The sequence below is a fragment of the Hylobates moloch genome, unplaced genomic scaffold (assembly GCF_009828535.3).
Source record: "Hylobates moloch isolate HMO894 unplaced genomic scaffold, HMol_V3 SCAFFOLD_3, whole genome shotgun sequence".
Taxonomy (NCBI): Eukaryota; Metazoa; Chordata; class Mammalia; order Primates; family Hylobatidae; genus Hylobates; species Hylobates moloch.
Window position 1 is genome coordinate 56,506,786 of NW_026652278.1, and position 17,326 is coordinate 56,524,111.

Sequence of the window (17,326 nt, forward strand, 5' to 3'; positions counted from 1 at the left end):
CAAGGCTGTCTTTCCTCACCAATGAAAGAGGGATAATAATTCTTTCTTCTTGTATTTTTGTGAAACATAGAGGAGAGAAAGTATTTAAGGGGCCTAAAATCATGTTTGGCGCATAGAAGGCACCTGTGAAATCACAGATTGGTGTTATTGTTAATATTAATATTGTTATTATTAATATTGAAAAGGACATATCCATTATATCAACTTTCCTTTTTATTTCCAACTTTAAGTTCAGAGATACATGGGCAGGATGTGCAGATTTGTTACATAGGTAAACGTGTGTCTTGAGGGTTGGTTGTACAGATTATTTTATCACCCAGATATTAACCTAGTATCCATTATTTTTCCTGCTTCTCTCCCTCCTCCCACCCCCCACCCTCCGATAGGCCCCAGTGTGTGTTGTTTCCCCCATGTGTCCATGTGTTCTCATCATTCAGCTCCCACTTATAAGTGAGAACATGCAATATTTGGTTTTCTGTTCCTGTTTTAGTTTGCTAAGGATAATGGCCTCCAGTTTCATCCATGTCCCTGCAAAGGACATGATCTCATTTCTTTTTATGGCTGCATAGTATTCCATGGTGTATATGTACCACATTTTCTTGATGCAGACTATCATTGATGGCCATTTAGGTTGATTCCGTGTCTTTGCTATTGTGAATAGCGCTGCAATGAACATATGCATGCATGTATCTTTATAACAGAATGATTTCAATTTATATTCCTTTGGGTTTACAGCCAGTAATGGGATTGCTGAGTCAAATGTTATTTCTGCCTCTAGGTCTTTGAGGAATTGCCATACTGTCTTCCACAATGGTTGAACTAATTTACCCTCCCACCAACAGTATAAAAGCATTCCTTTTTCTCCACAACCTTGCCAGCATCTGTAGTTTTTTGACATGTAATAACCACCATTCTGACTAGTGTGAGATGGCATCTCACTGTGGTTTTGATTCGCATTTCTCTAATAATCAGTGATGCAGAGTTTTTTTCATGTTTGTTGGTCACATGTATGTCTTCTTTTGAGAAGTATCTGTTATTTTCCTTTGCCTACTTTTTAATTCTCTTTTCTCGTAAATTTAAGTTCCTTATAGATCCTAGATATTAGACCTTTTTCAGATGGATAGACATTAAAAATTTTCTCCCATTCTGTAGGTTGTGTATTTACTCTGTTGATTCTTCTGCTGTACAGAAGCTCTTTAGTTTAATTAGATCCCCTTTGTTAATTTTTGCTTTTGTTGCAATTGCTTTTGGCATCTCCATCATGAAATCTTTGCCCGTGCCTATGTCCTGAACGGTATTATGTAGATATTCTTCTAGGGTTTTGATAGTTTTGGGTTTCACATTTAAGTCTTTAATCCATCTCCAGTTGATTTTTGTATATGGTGTAAGGATGGGGTCCAGTTTCTATTTTCTGCATATGGCTAGCCAGTTTTCCCAGCACCATTTATTAAATAGGGACTCCTTTCCCCATTCCTTTTGTCAGGTTTGTCAAGGATCAGATGGTTGTAGGTGTGCAGTCTTATTTCTGAGTTCTCTATTCTGTTCCACAGGTCTATATGTCTGTTCTTGCACCAGGACCATGCTGTTTTGGTTACTGTAGCCCTGTAGTATAGTTTGAAGTCAGGTAGCGTGATACTTGCCCCTCAGTAACCGTGAGGTTGCTGACTGTGATGGTTAATATCAAGTGTCAACTTGATCGTATTGAAGGATGCAAAGTATTGTTCCTGGGTGTGTCTGTGAGGGTGTCACCAAAGGAGATTAATATTTGAGTTAGTGAACTGGGAGACACAGACTCACCCTCGTTGTGGAGGGGCACCATCTAATCAGCAGCCAGCACAGCTAGGATAAAAGCAGGCAGAGGAATGTGGAAGCACTAGGCTGGCTGAGTCTTCTGGCCTCCATCTTTCTCCCATGCTGGATGCTTCCTGTCCTCAAACATCAGACTCCAAGTTCTTCAGCTTTTGGACTCTTGGACCTACACCAGTGGTTTCCCAGGGGCTCTCAGGCCTTCAGCCACAAACTGAAGGCTGCACTGTTGGCGTCCCTACTTTTGAGGTTTTGGTACTCAGACTGGCTTCCTTGCACCTCAGCTTGCAGGTGGCTTATTGTGGGACTTAACCTTGTGATCATGTGAGTCAATACTCCTTAATAAACTCCCTTTTATATATATATATATCTAACCTATTAGTCCTGTCCCTGTAGAGAATCCTGACTAATACACTAAACTTCGATGGTGTTTTTGTGGTTTTTATTGTGGTTTTTGTTGTTTTCTGTTTGTTTGTTTTTCTTTTAACAGTCTGGCCACTCTTCTGAAGGGCTGCTGCAGTTTGCTGGGGTTCCGCTCCAAACCCTAGTTGCCTCGGCTTTTTCCTATACCTGGAGGTATCAACAGTGAAGGCTGCAAAACAGCAAAGATGGCAGCCTGCCCCTTCCTCTGGAAGCTCCATCACAGGAGGTTACTGACCTGTTGCTGGCCCAAACATGCCTGTAGGAGGTGGCTGGAGACTGCAGTTGGGAGGTCCCACTCAGTCAGGGGGAACAGGATCAGGCACGTGCTTCAGGAAGCAGTCTGGCTCTGGTTGCTTTTAGGTAAAGCAGCCATGATGTGTTGGGGATCTCTTCAACCCCCAATTTGTTTGGGCTCTCCAAGGCCCACAGGCTGGACTGGCTGAGATGCTTGAACAGCCAAGGTGATGGCCTGGCCCACCCGCTGGGCACTTCATCCCAGGGAGAAATGAGAACTCTGTCAGTTGTAAAACATCGGTGGGAGTGGCCAGAGGCCCTGGCTGGGAGGACCTGCACTGTGAGGAGAAGTGGATTGAGTTCCCGCTTTAAGAAGCAATCTGGCCACACCTTGACAAAACAGCTGTGCTGTGCTGGGGAACTCCTCTGCCCTGTCAATTTGGACTCTCCAAAGCCTACAGGCTGGAATGGTTGAGTTGTCCAGACAACCAAGGCCGTGGCCCACCCCAACCCCAGGCACTTCATTCCAGGGAGAGGTCAGAGCTCTCTCCATAGAATATGGGTGGGATGGTTGGAGGCCCCAGCTGGGAGGTCCCACTCAGTGAGGAGGAATGGATTGGGGTTCTTCCCTAAAGAAGCAATCTGGCCACATTCTGGCAAAGCAGCTGTGCTATGCTGGGAGGACCCTTCCTTATTCAGTTTTTTTGGACTCTCCAAAGCATGCAGGCTGGAACTGCTGAGTCATCCAAGCAACCAAGATGGCAGCATGCCCTCCTCCTGGGCACTCTGTACCAGGGAGCAATCAGAGCTCTGTCTGTAGAATATGGGCAGGGGTGGCCGACAGATCCCACACAGTGAGGAGGAATGGATGGGAGTCCCACATAAAGAAGCATGTATTAATTTCATAAATGTACAAGTTCAATTTTATCATTTGTTGATAAAGATAGACATCTCTCAAAAAAGAACCACCTATATTACATATAGATGAAGACACAAAGGGGTCATTTCAATGGTTCAATGTTCTAAGTGCAGTGATAGATTCAGGAATAGCAGTTTCAATGGGCAGAAATGGGGTGCTTAACTCAGCTCTGAGAGTCAGAAAAGGCCTTCTGGAAGAACTAGCTGTATTGCCTTTTAAGACATAAAGAGGGGTTTCCAGAAGTTGTAGATTGCCAGCTGTCTTATAAAGTCTGTTCTTTCCTCTGTGGTGCTAGAGATACAGATTTGCATATAGCTGCCCAGTATAAAACAAGATTACCCAACCTCTCTTGTAGCTTGATGTGACCAATGCAACTGATTTATCATCAATGTGTAATGTGTAAACAATCTGCAGCCATTGATTAAATGAAATGGTTTATGAATTCTCCTATGAATAGACATTTGAGTTGTTACACACATGACAAAACTATGCAAATTGTATACTTTAAATAGATGCAGTTTATTGTATGTAAAGTATACTTTGATAAAGTATAAACAAGATAATAGAAAAAGCAAAGAGCTCACCCTTCAAGTTTTCTCTGCCCTCCTTCCTATGAGCTGAGCTACAAATGTAACAGTGACTCAGATTTGAACATTAAGTCAAGAACAACATCCTGGGGGAAGACAGAGGTGCAAAATAGCCGGAACCTGGGTCATGATAAAAATCATGGCACAGAACTACCATGGCAGCTTGAAATTCTTATCTTCAGACTGATAGATGAGTGTGAAATCAACGTCTATGTTATTTAAGCCATTGTGTTTGGGGTCTCTTTGTTACAGGATAGTTTGTACTTTAACTGTACCACACCAGGCAACTATACCTGTATAATAACTTGGCCAATATTTTTGAAAGGATGTTCCCAGTGCCATCTGCATTAGAATTGCCTGGGCTACACATTAAGAATGCAACATTGGCCAGGAGCAGTGGCTCACGCCTGTAATCCCAGCACTTTGGGAGGCCGAGGTGGGCGGATCACGAGGTCAGGAGATTGAGATCATCCTGGCTAACACGGTGAAACCCCATCTTTATTAAAAATATAAAAAATTAGCCAGGCATGGTGGTGGGCACCTGTAGTCCCAACTACTTGGGAGGCTGAGGCAGGAGAATGGTGTGAACCCGGGAGGTGGAGCTTGTTGTGAGCCAAGATCGCACCACTGCCTGCACTCGAGGCTGGGAGACAGAGTGAGGCTCTCAAAAAAAAAAAAAAAAAAAAAGAATGCAACATCACGGCCGGGCACAGTGGCTCAAGCCTGTAATCCCAGAACTTTTGGAGGCCAAGCCAGGGGGAATCACTTGAGGTCAGGAGTTTCAGACCAGCCTGGCCAACATGGTGCAACCCTGTCTCTACTAAAAAAGAAAAAAAAATGCAACATTAAACAGCAACATTAAACCAACTCCTTGTGGAAGAGAAATGCAGGAAATCTACATTTAAAACATGCTCTTGAGTGATGCCTGTGCAAACTAAAGACACAACTATCCTAGTTTATTAGCTTTCTACTTTTTCAGAATCTGTGGAAAAGTCAGTAGACAGGCACCATCTTTTGATGCAAGTAAAGTTTTATATGAGAGGACATAAAAGTAAAGTCAGGAGCATTTTTTCCATACTTAGAAATCTGTGTAAGAATCACGATTATACCCTTTTAGCTTTGCTACTGAAACTTTGATCTGTGGAGAGCAGCCCCAAAATCATATTGGAGCTTTTTAGAAATGCAGCAGCTCAGGCTCCAGTCCAGATCTACTGAGTTAGAGTCTGCATTTTAAGACAATCCATAGATGATTCAAAAGCATATTAATCTTTGAAAAGTCTTGTATATTCATTGAGGTGAAGAAATAAATCTCTGAACCTTATTGATTGCATTGTGACATGCAATCAATAACAGGCCTGGCATTTATGTAAGTGGTGACCATGGTTAGGAATTCAATGGGCAACCTTTAAAATAGTAGCAACAATTCTAGAAGTCAATGCTTTTGTGACAGTGATTGTGCCAGATTTATGTACACTTAGGTGTGACGGTCCCTACCCTTGCCATCAGTTAGGCTCATAGTGGATATTCTGAGATTTAAAAATACCTGGTACTCAGCTCTGGGACCATCTCTATTCCATCATTACGTAAATGTAATCCCTTGTCTGGCTAAACACCCACCAGGTGACTTTCACACTCTTTAGTAATAAGAAGGCTCTTCTACCTGTCTTTTCAATTAGACACCTCTTAGTTGGCCTTCCCATGGATATTAGGAATTATCTTGCATATTGCCTGTAATTGTGACATGACACACAATCAAATGTGTATATCATAGTGTGTCAGTAGATATTCCAAGTACAGTACATTAAAATTTTCTACTCAGGCAGAGTTATGATCCCTGTCCTAGAAATAAATGTTGTAGGAGGCTCTTTTATCAGATCTCTGGGTGGTAGGTCCTAATTGCTTCGATTCTATCAAGTAGTTTGGTTTCCGCAATGAGACTGAAAGTTCCTTAAAGGCAAATGTCCTCCCTCCCTTTAATAGACTGACCAGGAAGGGACTGGCCTGGCTTGTCACTGGGGGTAAGGTGTGGATGACTGGGGAAGGATCATTGCAGTTCTCTCTTCCCTTTTCTCATGGTTGGTGCTACTGAAGGATAAATTTAGAAATCTTATTTGGCATTCAGGTGAAGAATATCAACTTAATATGAATTAGTCTATAATAATAACAATTTTCACAACTATTAACCATAATAACAACCTATCATTTATTGAGCATTTTTTTTCTTTTTTTTTTTTGAGATGGAGTCTTGCTCTGTTGCCCAGGTTGGAGTGCAGTGGTGTGGTCTCAGCTCACTGCAACCTCCATGTCCCAGGTTCAAGTGATTCTCATGCCTCAGCCTTCCAAGTGGTTGGGATTACAGGCGTCCACCACCATGTCTGGCTACTTTTTGTATTTTTAGTAGAGACGGGGTTTTGTCATTTTGTGCAGGCTGGTCTCGAACTCCTGACCTCAGGTGATCTGCCTCCCTTGGCCTCCCAAAGTGAGGGGGTTTCTGACATAAGCCACTGTGCCTGGCCATTGAACATTTTCTAAGAACTTTACACATCTCACCCCATTGAATTCTGCAAAATATCACGATAAATTAAGAAACCAAGGCTCAGAAAAGTTAGGTAATTTGTTCAAGATAGCTTAGTCAGTTGACCAGCTGGTGTTTGGCTCTGGAATTGTCTGCATCTAAATCCTCTTACATACTAAGATCTGACCTCTCCAAACAAGCCATCCAAAGCCAGGCACACTAAAGCTGATAACCAATTTTGAGGTACAAAGCCAATGAGAATTCAGTGAGTTAAGTAAGAAGTCAGAATAAATCAGTGCAAGATGCAAGATGGTGTGGGTAAAATCTGAAGGTGAAGGTTAATGGTCATATGTGGTGGACACTCATAGGAGTTTGGTTTCCTGGGGTCTATTCTGCCTCTTACCTGCATCTTAGTTTCTGTGGGGGATTACTTCTTCCCCTTAGCGTACTATATGGTGGGACCCTAATCAGGAGCCCTGATGTTCCAGAGAAAAAAAGTAGGCATGTGATCTAAAGCCACCTGGACACTCACTATCTAGAATTTGACTCTTGAACAAAATAACAAACATACAGTGCATGATTAAAGTTTCATTACCCTGGAAGATGACCCGACTGTTCCTGCTGTGGGTTCATTCCTCTAGTTCCTGCAGTCCTTGATTCCCAGCTTCTAATTTGTCATTTCTCCTGTCACTTTTAAACTTGGTCTCCAACTTACCAGTCAATTCTCTGAGCTCCCAGTATGCTTTCAATATATTTACTCTTACTTAAATTAGCCCAAGTCAATTTCTGTTGATCATACCAAAGAACCCTGATTGTCACCAAAGAACCCTGATTGACACACTACAGCTGTATTTTATCCACTCTTTGTACCTTTAAGAGTAAGTAGGTCAGGGGTATTTAAGGAGACCTACTGGAGACATAGAAGTGAGATTATATTTGCTCTTCTGTGTCTTCCACACAATACTGAAAAACAATGAGTCTTATTGCTTTATTAGCAGTAAATGAAAGTAAGTTAACTTCTAGGGAGTAGGTAGGAATTTTTGAAAGAAGAGTATGGGGTGAAGCCAGGGAGCTTCAGGTTGAATAGCAAACCTTTTCCACCTAGTATTCAATGACACACTCTTTAATTTAGTACATATGTGCTTAAAATTTCCTACTCAACAAAGTTTCAATTTTAAAAATATCAGAATAAATACTTAAAGTCATTTCAGTGATCCGAAGTAGCTTATCCATCAAAATAATCAAAATTGAATTTCTGACCATCGGCTCACACTCTGCATTTTGTCTTCCAGTTGGATATCTGGACAAAAAGGTCAGTCCTTGAATAATGAGTATAATCGGAGAGTCAGAATAGCATGCAGTGAGGCATAGGAGAAATTTCCTTCTCAGCCAGCAGGATCATTGTAGATGAAAGCCTACAAAGTTCTGGGTTAAGACTAGAAACTATGCATGTCACTGAGTATTTCAGCTGTGATATAAAAAGGAAAGTCAACTTGTATCCAAGCCCACAAAAAAAGGGACTGAAGGCAATTCACATGCTTTGTCTATTGGAGAGAGAAATCCATACAAGTCTTTCCTTGTTGAAGGAAAAGTAAATAGAAAAATAAAATTAAACATGAGGGAATATTAAACATAGTGCACCACAAAGAAAGAATGCATTAGCCTAAATACATATAAGAGGAACAACCCTTGGAAAATGATTTGTTCCAGTAAACAAAAGAGAATTTTAGAAAAATGAGTCATTAGCTGTAGAATGCAATACAACCAGACCTTGTGAAAAGCAGAAAATTATAACAAAAAACACTGGATGCGATGGGAAGGAAGATTCCTGAGTGAACAAAAAGGACTTCAAGAGCACCAAAAATGAAATAGCAGTATAGAAATGAATAGAAGCAAAGAACAGAGTAGACACTGTAGAAAAGCAAATCAGTGATGCATTGAACTGACTCTAGAACTGTAACAAAATGCAGAGGGAGGGGATAAAAAGATAAAAATGATGAAGAAAGAGATGGTAGCTATATGAGGCAGAGGATGGGAAGAAATCTAGTGACTTTACATGTTCAAGGGGAGAAAACCAGAGCAAGTGGAGATGAAGCAATAATCAAAGACATATGGTAAGTAAAAAGCAAATTGTCTGAGTCATGCAAAAACTTAAGTATCCAGAACAGAGGGATTCACTGTATGCTAGAAAAAAATCAAAGAGAAGAGAACCACATTTGAACATGACTGGCCAAAATGTTTGAATTAGAAGAATAAAAATAAATCCTACATTCTCCCAGGCAGAAAGAAAAATGTAGCCTACAAAGGCTGACCTTAACCTTTCTGTAATAGAAAATGCCAGAACTGGAGAAAAATCTTCATTTTTTTGGGAGAAAAGTTTGTAACCCAAGAATTTTAAAGCCATTCAGATTGTGTTTCCCATGTGACAGCAACAGAAAGACCTTCACCATTGTTAAAAGGCTCAGAAACAGCTCACTAATGGGAGCCTTCTTTATTTGGAAATATTATGTAAAATATACCATAAACATCCAAGAGATGAAAATAATGAAGAAAAATAAATTCCTAGGACTGTGCTAAGTAAGTCACACTTTGCATGCTAAACTCAGTAATAAAATGGATTTTGTAATTCAAAGCCTAAAGGGGTTATGGGGCTGGGGTTAGCCTTGCAGTTTCCCTGCATTCATTTACCTTTGCCACTTTTTCAGCACCAGATGTAACTCATGAGCTGTATCATTTACCCCACTGCCCTCCCTTTCAGAAGAAAACCCTTGCAGTATTCACATTACTCTTCTCTATAAGTGCTTGTTAACAATGGATGACCTATGTACAATGTTGGGTCAGAGAGCCTGGAAAATGATGAAACAAAGTATTGCTTTTGTTCTACATAAAAGCCAAGTTGCAAAGAGCTATATTCTGGCCGTTTTCAATGTCAATGAGCTTGACTAATGGTGTTCTGTATTTCTCAAACATATATTGAATAACTTCAATCATTGGGATTAATCTGGGACATAGTATAAACAACCCAGTGAAAAATTTTGTCACTATGGTCCTCTTCACAGCTGCCTCTTACTTTAACTATATAAAACAATTATGGCTACTAAAATTCCATGAGGAAAATGCAGCTAAATGTTAATAATATTAACTAGTGGGTGGTTAGATTTAAGGTAATTTCATTTTTTCTTACAATTTGCTGTAGTTGATCATAACTGAGGATATATTACTGTTATACTTAGAAAGGAATTGAATAACACACCACGATACTCAAAGGATCCAAACAGGCAACTCACAAGCAGAAAACTGACTGACTAGTAAACACATGAAAAAATACTCTGCCTCATTAGTAATAAAATAAATGTAATAGAAAACCACAATAATGTATCTTTTCATTCCCATCAGCATTGGCAATCATTTAAAAGTTTGACTATACCTGTAATGTTCAAGGTGAGGAGTCACAGGAACTCTCATACCCTACTGGTGAGAAGATACATCAGCACCACCACTTTAGAGCTGAATATTGCAATATCTAAGAGAGTTGCCAATGTACATATCTAAAATTATAATTGTAGATAATTGCAGCATTGCTTATGTTTTCACACTGCTATTAAGAAATGTCTGAGACTGGGTAATTTATAAAGGGAAGAGGTCTAATTGACTCACAGTTCCTTATGGCTGGAGGGGCCTCAGGAAACACACAATCATGGCAGAAGGGGAAGCAGGCACGTCTTACATGGCAGGTGAGAGAGGGAAGTGCACACAAAGCAGGAACTGTCAAACACTTATAAAACCATCAGGTCTTGTGAGAACTCACTCACTATTATGAGAACAGCATGGGGGAAACCACCACCATGGTCCAATCACCTCCCACAAGGTTCCTCCCTCATCACCTGGGGATTACAATTCAAGATGAGATTTGGATGGGGAGACAAAGCCTAATCATATCAGCTTACAATGACAAAAAGTTAGACACAAAATCCATAAACAGAAAAAAATCAGTACAAAGTTTGTAGTATACTCTATACTGTGGTTACTGTAACCAAACATGAGCTACATACAACAATATGAGAAAACCCCAAAAACATAATATTGAGAGAAGAAATGCAAGGTACAAAGGAGCATTTATAGTACAATTCCAACTTTAAAAGTTTTGAAACATTAAAAGCCAACCCCTCAGCCCCTATTTTGTTTATGGATATAAACATATGTAGTAACACTATAAAAGCATGCAAGGAAATGATCAATTCAAGATGGTGGTTATCTGAGGGGAAGGAAGGGACTTGACTTTGGACAAGGGTATCACAAAGAGTGTTGGCAGTTTGCAAAGTTGGAGTTTTTTTTCCTTGGAAAAATATAAATATCAAGGCATGTATGTGAATATATTAATATCTGGCAAAGCTTATAGTAGGTATAATTTTATTTGCATGATATATGTCACAATAAAAATGAAAATAAAATATTAATAATGTATTTTATTTATATTTTATAAATATAAAATAAAGTCTGTGTTTATAATTTTAACATGCTATATGATCACAAGCAGATAAAATATTTACAATATAAAGCCTGCAAGGAAATAAAAAGGAAATCAAATATTGGTTATATCTGAATGATGTATGTAATTTCTTTGCTTTCTTTAATTTTTCTATATTTTCAAAATTTTCATTATGAGATTACATTCTTTTTTAATTGAAAACTTTTAAAAACTTCACAAAAGTGTGATTAAAAATGTAGGCTTGGGCCTTATGACATAGGGTCTTGAATGTTGTATTAGATTTTTAGCTTTATGATATAGACTATCATTTCCCAAACTGTGTACTATGGAACACTAGTGACTCTTGAGAGGTTAACTTATGATGCTGGGAAAAGGAGTTCCAGGGTCAATAAGTTTAAAAATGATGGGTCTCATGCTCCCTGTTTCAAGAAGCACAATAGACATTTATATATTAAAGGCTCCAAGAAGTTCTATAGTTGAAAAAACCCACACAAAACACAACACAACAAAAACTGATTTGCATTTGCTCAACTCTGTGTTTCCCAAATACATATGATTACAGATCCCTTTAACAAGGAGTTAATTTATTATCATTTAAGGGATATTATCTTCAGGAGACATGATTTGTGAAACTTCTTAGTTAGAAAAATCTCCAAAACATCATACAGAAAGTGGCATGATGAAAGGAGAGATTTTGGAGGTTGAAAGTGTCAGTGTTGGGTAGGAGAGATTGGAGGTGGTGGAGGCAGGATTCAAAGAGGCCAAGTGGGCAATAATTGCATTAGTTGGTTAGTAGGTGATAAGGGCTTAAGCACAGGACTGATGGTCTTAGTGAACCTTCACCAAAATTATGCTTCTGGCACATAATAAACATTTATTTCTCATGTGTTATAGACCTGCTGGGATTCAGCTGGTTTGGCTCCTACATAAAGGTTGAAGCAAAGTCTGTTCCACATGTCTCCTTGTCCTTAAACAAGAGGTTACCCAAGGCCTCTTTTTCCTATGGAAGCAGGCAAACCTGTTTCAAGTCTTGTATCATATCAGTTAACATCCTATTGGTCAAATCAAATCACACGGATGGCCAAACCCAAGTCAAGAGCTGTTTGCACATTGCTTATCATGAAGCTGAAGCAAGACAGGGCTAAGCTTAACATCCAAGGGGTGGGGAAGTATATTCCTCCCAGGAAACTGGGAATGGGGGAGGAAGTGAATATTTGCTGAACAACAGTATAATCTACAACCCTGTCTCTGTCTATAAAATGAAAAAAAACACTTGTTAGATCATGGAACTATGCATATGTTGAATGCATCAGGGTGGATTCCATTCTAAAAGGCACCAAGAACACCATGAAATGATGGGATTCAGCATGGCACAGACCTAAAGACAGTAGTATGAAATCTGACCCTATTGTAGCTTCTCTTTTCTCCAGGTGTCATAACAAGTAAGTGAGCTTGTAAAGTGCCTGGGAATTCCTGAGAAGAAAATTACTAAGAAATTAAAACAAGATTGTAAGAGCTTAGCCCAAATCACTGTGCATGGCAAAGATAACCAGATGAGTAAGAAGCTCCTCATTCACATTTTACACAGCTTTCCATTAATTGATATTTAGTATTCAGAGACATGACACAGTCTAGAGTTCAGAGAATGGTTTCAATCCTCAAGGGAAAAATCAGAATGATTTTGAATATTTTGAAATAATGTGATTAAAACATAGGATCAAACAACCTGTCGCATTTTTAGATCCTAACATTTTTGTTCCCAAATGGTCTGGTGCTCACTGCATTCTACATTTAATACTCATTAAGATCATATTCTATGGACTTTTTCCAATTGCCATCTCTATATTTTAACTATGTCAACGTGATACATAGGCAACCCTTCCTACTTGGAATAACAATATTTTATTGATTTTCTAAAAAATAACAATACAATATTTTCCAGATTTGTATTTACTGGCTGGAAAACTTTGAAAAACACAAGGCTTGTGACCAATTGTGCTGCAGGAGAATTGTAAAATGAAGCAATGACTAGAAGAAACAGAGAAGAGCCTGACCCATGACAATTGTGAAAACGGCAACATTTGCTCCTGGCCTTTGCTTCTCAGGAGTACTCTAGCCCTTCTCATTGTCACAGGCTCAGTGACCTCATGGTCTTCATTCTGGCTCTAGGGGCAGGGAATCTGAAATTCATTTCCATCATGGTATAAGTGACTGATAAGGATTCCTGCTTGAAACATGAAAGATAAAATCTATAATGAGCACAGAATATCAGGAATGGTAGGGAGGGATGCATTTTGGAGGGTGGGGACTATCTCAGTGCCCATAATATCCTTTCAGGACAGCACCAGACATGTTCTACCAATAGAAATACATGGCTATATGAAATGGTTAGTGTGCCACACTGAGTCTATAAAGAGCACTTAATATGTGCTACCAAAGAAAAAAAAAAGGAAAGAAAGGGGGCCTGAGACAAGATATTCTAGATTTATGCTACATCTCTTCTATGGAGTATGATCCTATTATTTTTAAAATTATAACTCAACATAAAAACAAAATTCACAGGGTGATGGAGATGTGAAGCTTTGGGAGATGAAGTATCAAACAATTATTATTAACACTTAGTATTCAATCTTATATCTGTTGAGTCCCACCTGAGGAGTTAGCCATGGACAGAGATTCTCCTAGGGACCAGTAACCATGTTGTGTAAGTTAAACTGTTCATTGCTATCCATCTGACATTTAGTCCTAGATTAATAACAATTATTGGTAACAATAATGATGATGATGATGATAGCTATCATTCACACAAAACAATCTTAAGAGCTGTGGTGGTTAATTTCATGTTTCAATTTGAAACACGAAGGAAGATACAGACTAAGGAAGACACAGATAGCTTGTAACACACTATTTCCGGGGCTTTCTGTGAGGGTGTTTGTGGAAGAGGCTACCGTTTGAATGAGTAGACCTAGTAAGGAATACTGGCCTCCACAACTTGAGTAGACATCATCCAATCTGTTGATAGCCCAAGAAGAACAGAATATGGAGGAACAGTGAATTTGCGCTCTTTGCTTGAGTTGGGACATTCATTTTTTCCTGACCTTGGACATTGGCATTTGTGGTTCTCTAACCTTCAGATTCAGAGCAGGACTTACACCATCGGCCCCCAGGGTTCTCAAACTTTTGGGTTTGGCCCAGGACTTCATCGGCTCCTCTGGTTCTCAGTCCTTCAGGTTTTGATTGAAACTATACCCTCAGTTTTCCTCCAGCCTTTTCGCTCTAATGTGCAGAGAGCAGATTGTGAGATTTCTCAGCCTCTATAATTACATAAGCAATCCCTCATAATAAATCTCTTTCTGTATGTTTATAATATATCCTATAGGTTCTGCCTCTCTGTAGAACCCTAATACAAGAAAAAATTACCATAGTTTTGATTTAATGTCTTCTAGTTTCTATCATTAATGAGAGAGATGAATTGTAGATGGTCTTAACATTTTTAGGTCTCAATTTTATGCATTTATTTATTTAACAAATATTACTGAGCATCTACTCAGTGTAAGCCTTTGTTATGTAAACAGAATAGGTTCATTGCCAGATGCACACAGCAAGTCACTACGCTGAGACACTACAATGAAAGAGGTTTCATTGTAAGGTCACCAAATGAGGAGATGGCAGGGAACCTCAAATCCATCTCTCTAAGGAATTTAGTGTTAGGGCTTTTAAGGGTTTTGGAGTGGGCTGAAGAGTGATCATTGATTGGTTGAAGAGTGCAGGGTGAAGTCAAGAAACAGGGAGATGAATCAGCTGTATTCTCATGCTGATCCCATTCATCTGTGGGGGTCTGTAGGAGTTGCTGGAATTTGGGTCTGAAAAACATCTAAAGCAATCATTAAACAGAAGCCTTATGATTCCAATGTCAGAGTCCTATCTATAAGAAAACTGGAGATGCAAATGGTCAGAATCATTCCATGCAAGGAAATGATAAGTTCAAGATGGTGGTTATCTCTGGGGAGGGAAGGAAGAGACTTGACACTGGACAAAGGTAACAAATGGGGATGGCAGTTCTGCAATGATTTTTACACATTGAGTTTTAGCCACAAGGAAGTGGGCCAAAGTGCAGCCAGATTAATGCTTAATTATAACTATATTTCTGCCCAGAATCTGGCATGCAATTCTTGTCAGTCCTGTGGGGATAGTTTCAGTCACGTGATGTGGAAAATGCCATACCAAAAGGAAAAAGTACACAATCTTCTCTCACCACAGAAATATAACATACTAGGATACATATACATCCTACTTGTATATGTAAAATATATAATTTAATTATATTTCTTATTTATTTATATTATATATAAAAATAATTTAAATGCTATAAGACGAGTGTATCAAAAATGCTAAGATACTCAAGAGGGAGAGGCATTATTTGTTGGAGTGTGCAGGGGAGAAAAAGAGGAACAGGGAGAAGGTTTCTTGTAAAGGGAGCTTTGGGGTGGGGCTGGGGGGATGGTAAGGCACTACAAAGTAAGAAAGTTGTCTAACAAAGAATAGAGAAAAAAGAGACATTTTTGTCCAACAGTGGCAATTCCCACTTGGCTGCATTGCAGGTTATATGCATCAGGAATAGAGGGAGTAAAAGTCAGGGAGATAAATTGGGAACAGAGCATTGAAAATTTTGAATCTGCAGATAATGAGATTAAACTTTATTTACAAGGTACTAGCAAGTCACAGAATCTCTTTAAGCAGATGTTTGGCATGATGTGAGCTGCACTTTGGGAGAATTACTCTGGCATCATGGGTAGGATGATTTGGACAGGAAAGAGTGCAAAAGCAGCTTCAGTCTTCAGGCCACATTAGCACAATAGCTCAGGTGAAAAAAAATCATGGGCCTGGTGGGGCACGGTGGCTCACACCTGTAATTCCAGCACTTTGGGAGGCTGAGGTGGGCGGATCACCTGAGACCAGGAGTTCGAGACCTACCTGGCCAACATGGAGAAACTCTGTCTCTACTAAAAATACAAAATTAGCCAGGTGTGGTGGCGCATGCCTGTAATCCCAGCTACTGTAGAGGCTGAGGCAGGATAATCGCTTGAACCCAGAAGGCGGAGGTTGCGGTGAGCCAAGATGATGCCATTGCACTCCAGCCTGGGCAACAAGAGAGAAACTCAATCTCAAAAAAAAACAAAAAAACAAAAAAACAAAAAAAAACATGGGTCTGAACAAGGGGATTAATAATAAGGGATAGAAGTGAATACATTTTTTTAGATGAAGAACTGATGAGGAGGTTGGGAGGCAGCTGGGAGGATATCAATTGTGGCTTACTTTTTGAATCCCCCCAAATTCCCATAGACCAGGGTTTCTCTACCTCACCACTATTGACATTTAGACTGGATAATTTTTAGTTGTGAAGGATTGTCCTGTGCGTGTTTAATAGCATCCCTGGTCTTTGTCCACTAGATGCTAGTATTACCTCTCCTCCAGTGTGAAAGCCAAAACTGCCACTGACATTGGTTAATTCCTTTGGGGGACAAAGTTATCCCCCGTGGAGAATCACTGCCCTATATAAAGCCAATAGAGCCACTACGATAAAAAATTCAAAAAAATCCATAGACAACATCTATTCATATCTACTATCTATCTATCTCTATATATAACTGTTAAGATATTTCCAAAGACTCCAAAATATGAGGGATTAGAAAAAAGCCCTGAGAGCCATCAGACATGAGCAGTATCAGCATCTTTGTAGAAGGAAGTAAAAGAAAGACAATGTGGGTTGTGAGAATTCTGATACCAGAGTACTCCATATTTCTTATAGATATACACTGGAAAATGACTGAACTGGATAAGAGTCTTGCAGGCTGTGAATCATGGGTGAGAGCAAGGGGACCATGTTCGATAGGATCTAATTGTGCTGGAGTAATCTGGGCCCTCTAAGCCATTGATAATAACAAGCCAACCTTCCCTTCCAGGAGAAACTGTTAGCATGAGCTTCACATTGAGAAGAACAGGGACAAAAAGAGCAGGAAAAAAAATAAAAAAGAAAAAAAGAAAAGTCCAGATGAAAAGAGGTTAGGGAATAGAAGAGAGAGATTCCACAAAATGCAAGCCTATGTATATTTAAGTTACTTTAAGGTAAGAAACAGAAGAGGGAGTCCTAGAGTCATGAATCTAGAAAAGTTACTTTGCCCTTTCCTCCCTCCTAAAAGTACACAAAAACTCATTGACTTAAGCATGAGCAAAGCAAAAAGTATGCAGTCTCAGAAGAATGAGAAGCAGAATGAATTCCCTATGACCTGGGAGGCACAAAGAATGACATGCCCGCAAAAAGAGATGAAGACTGAAGCCCGGTATTTCAAAAG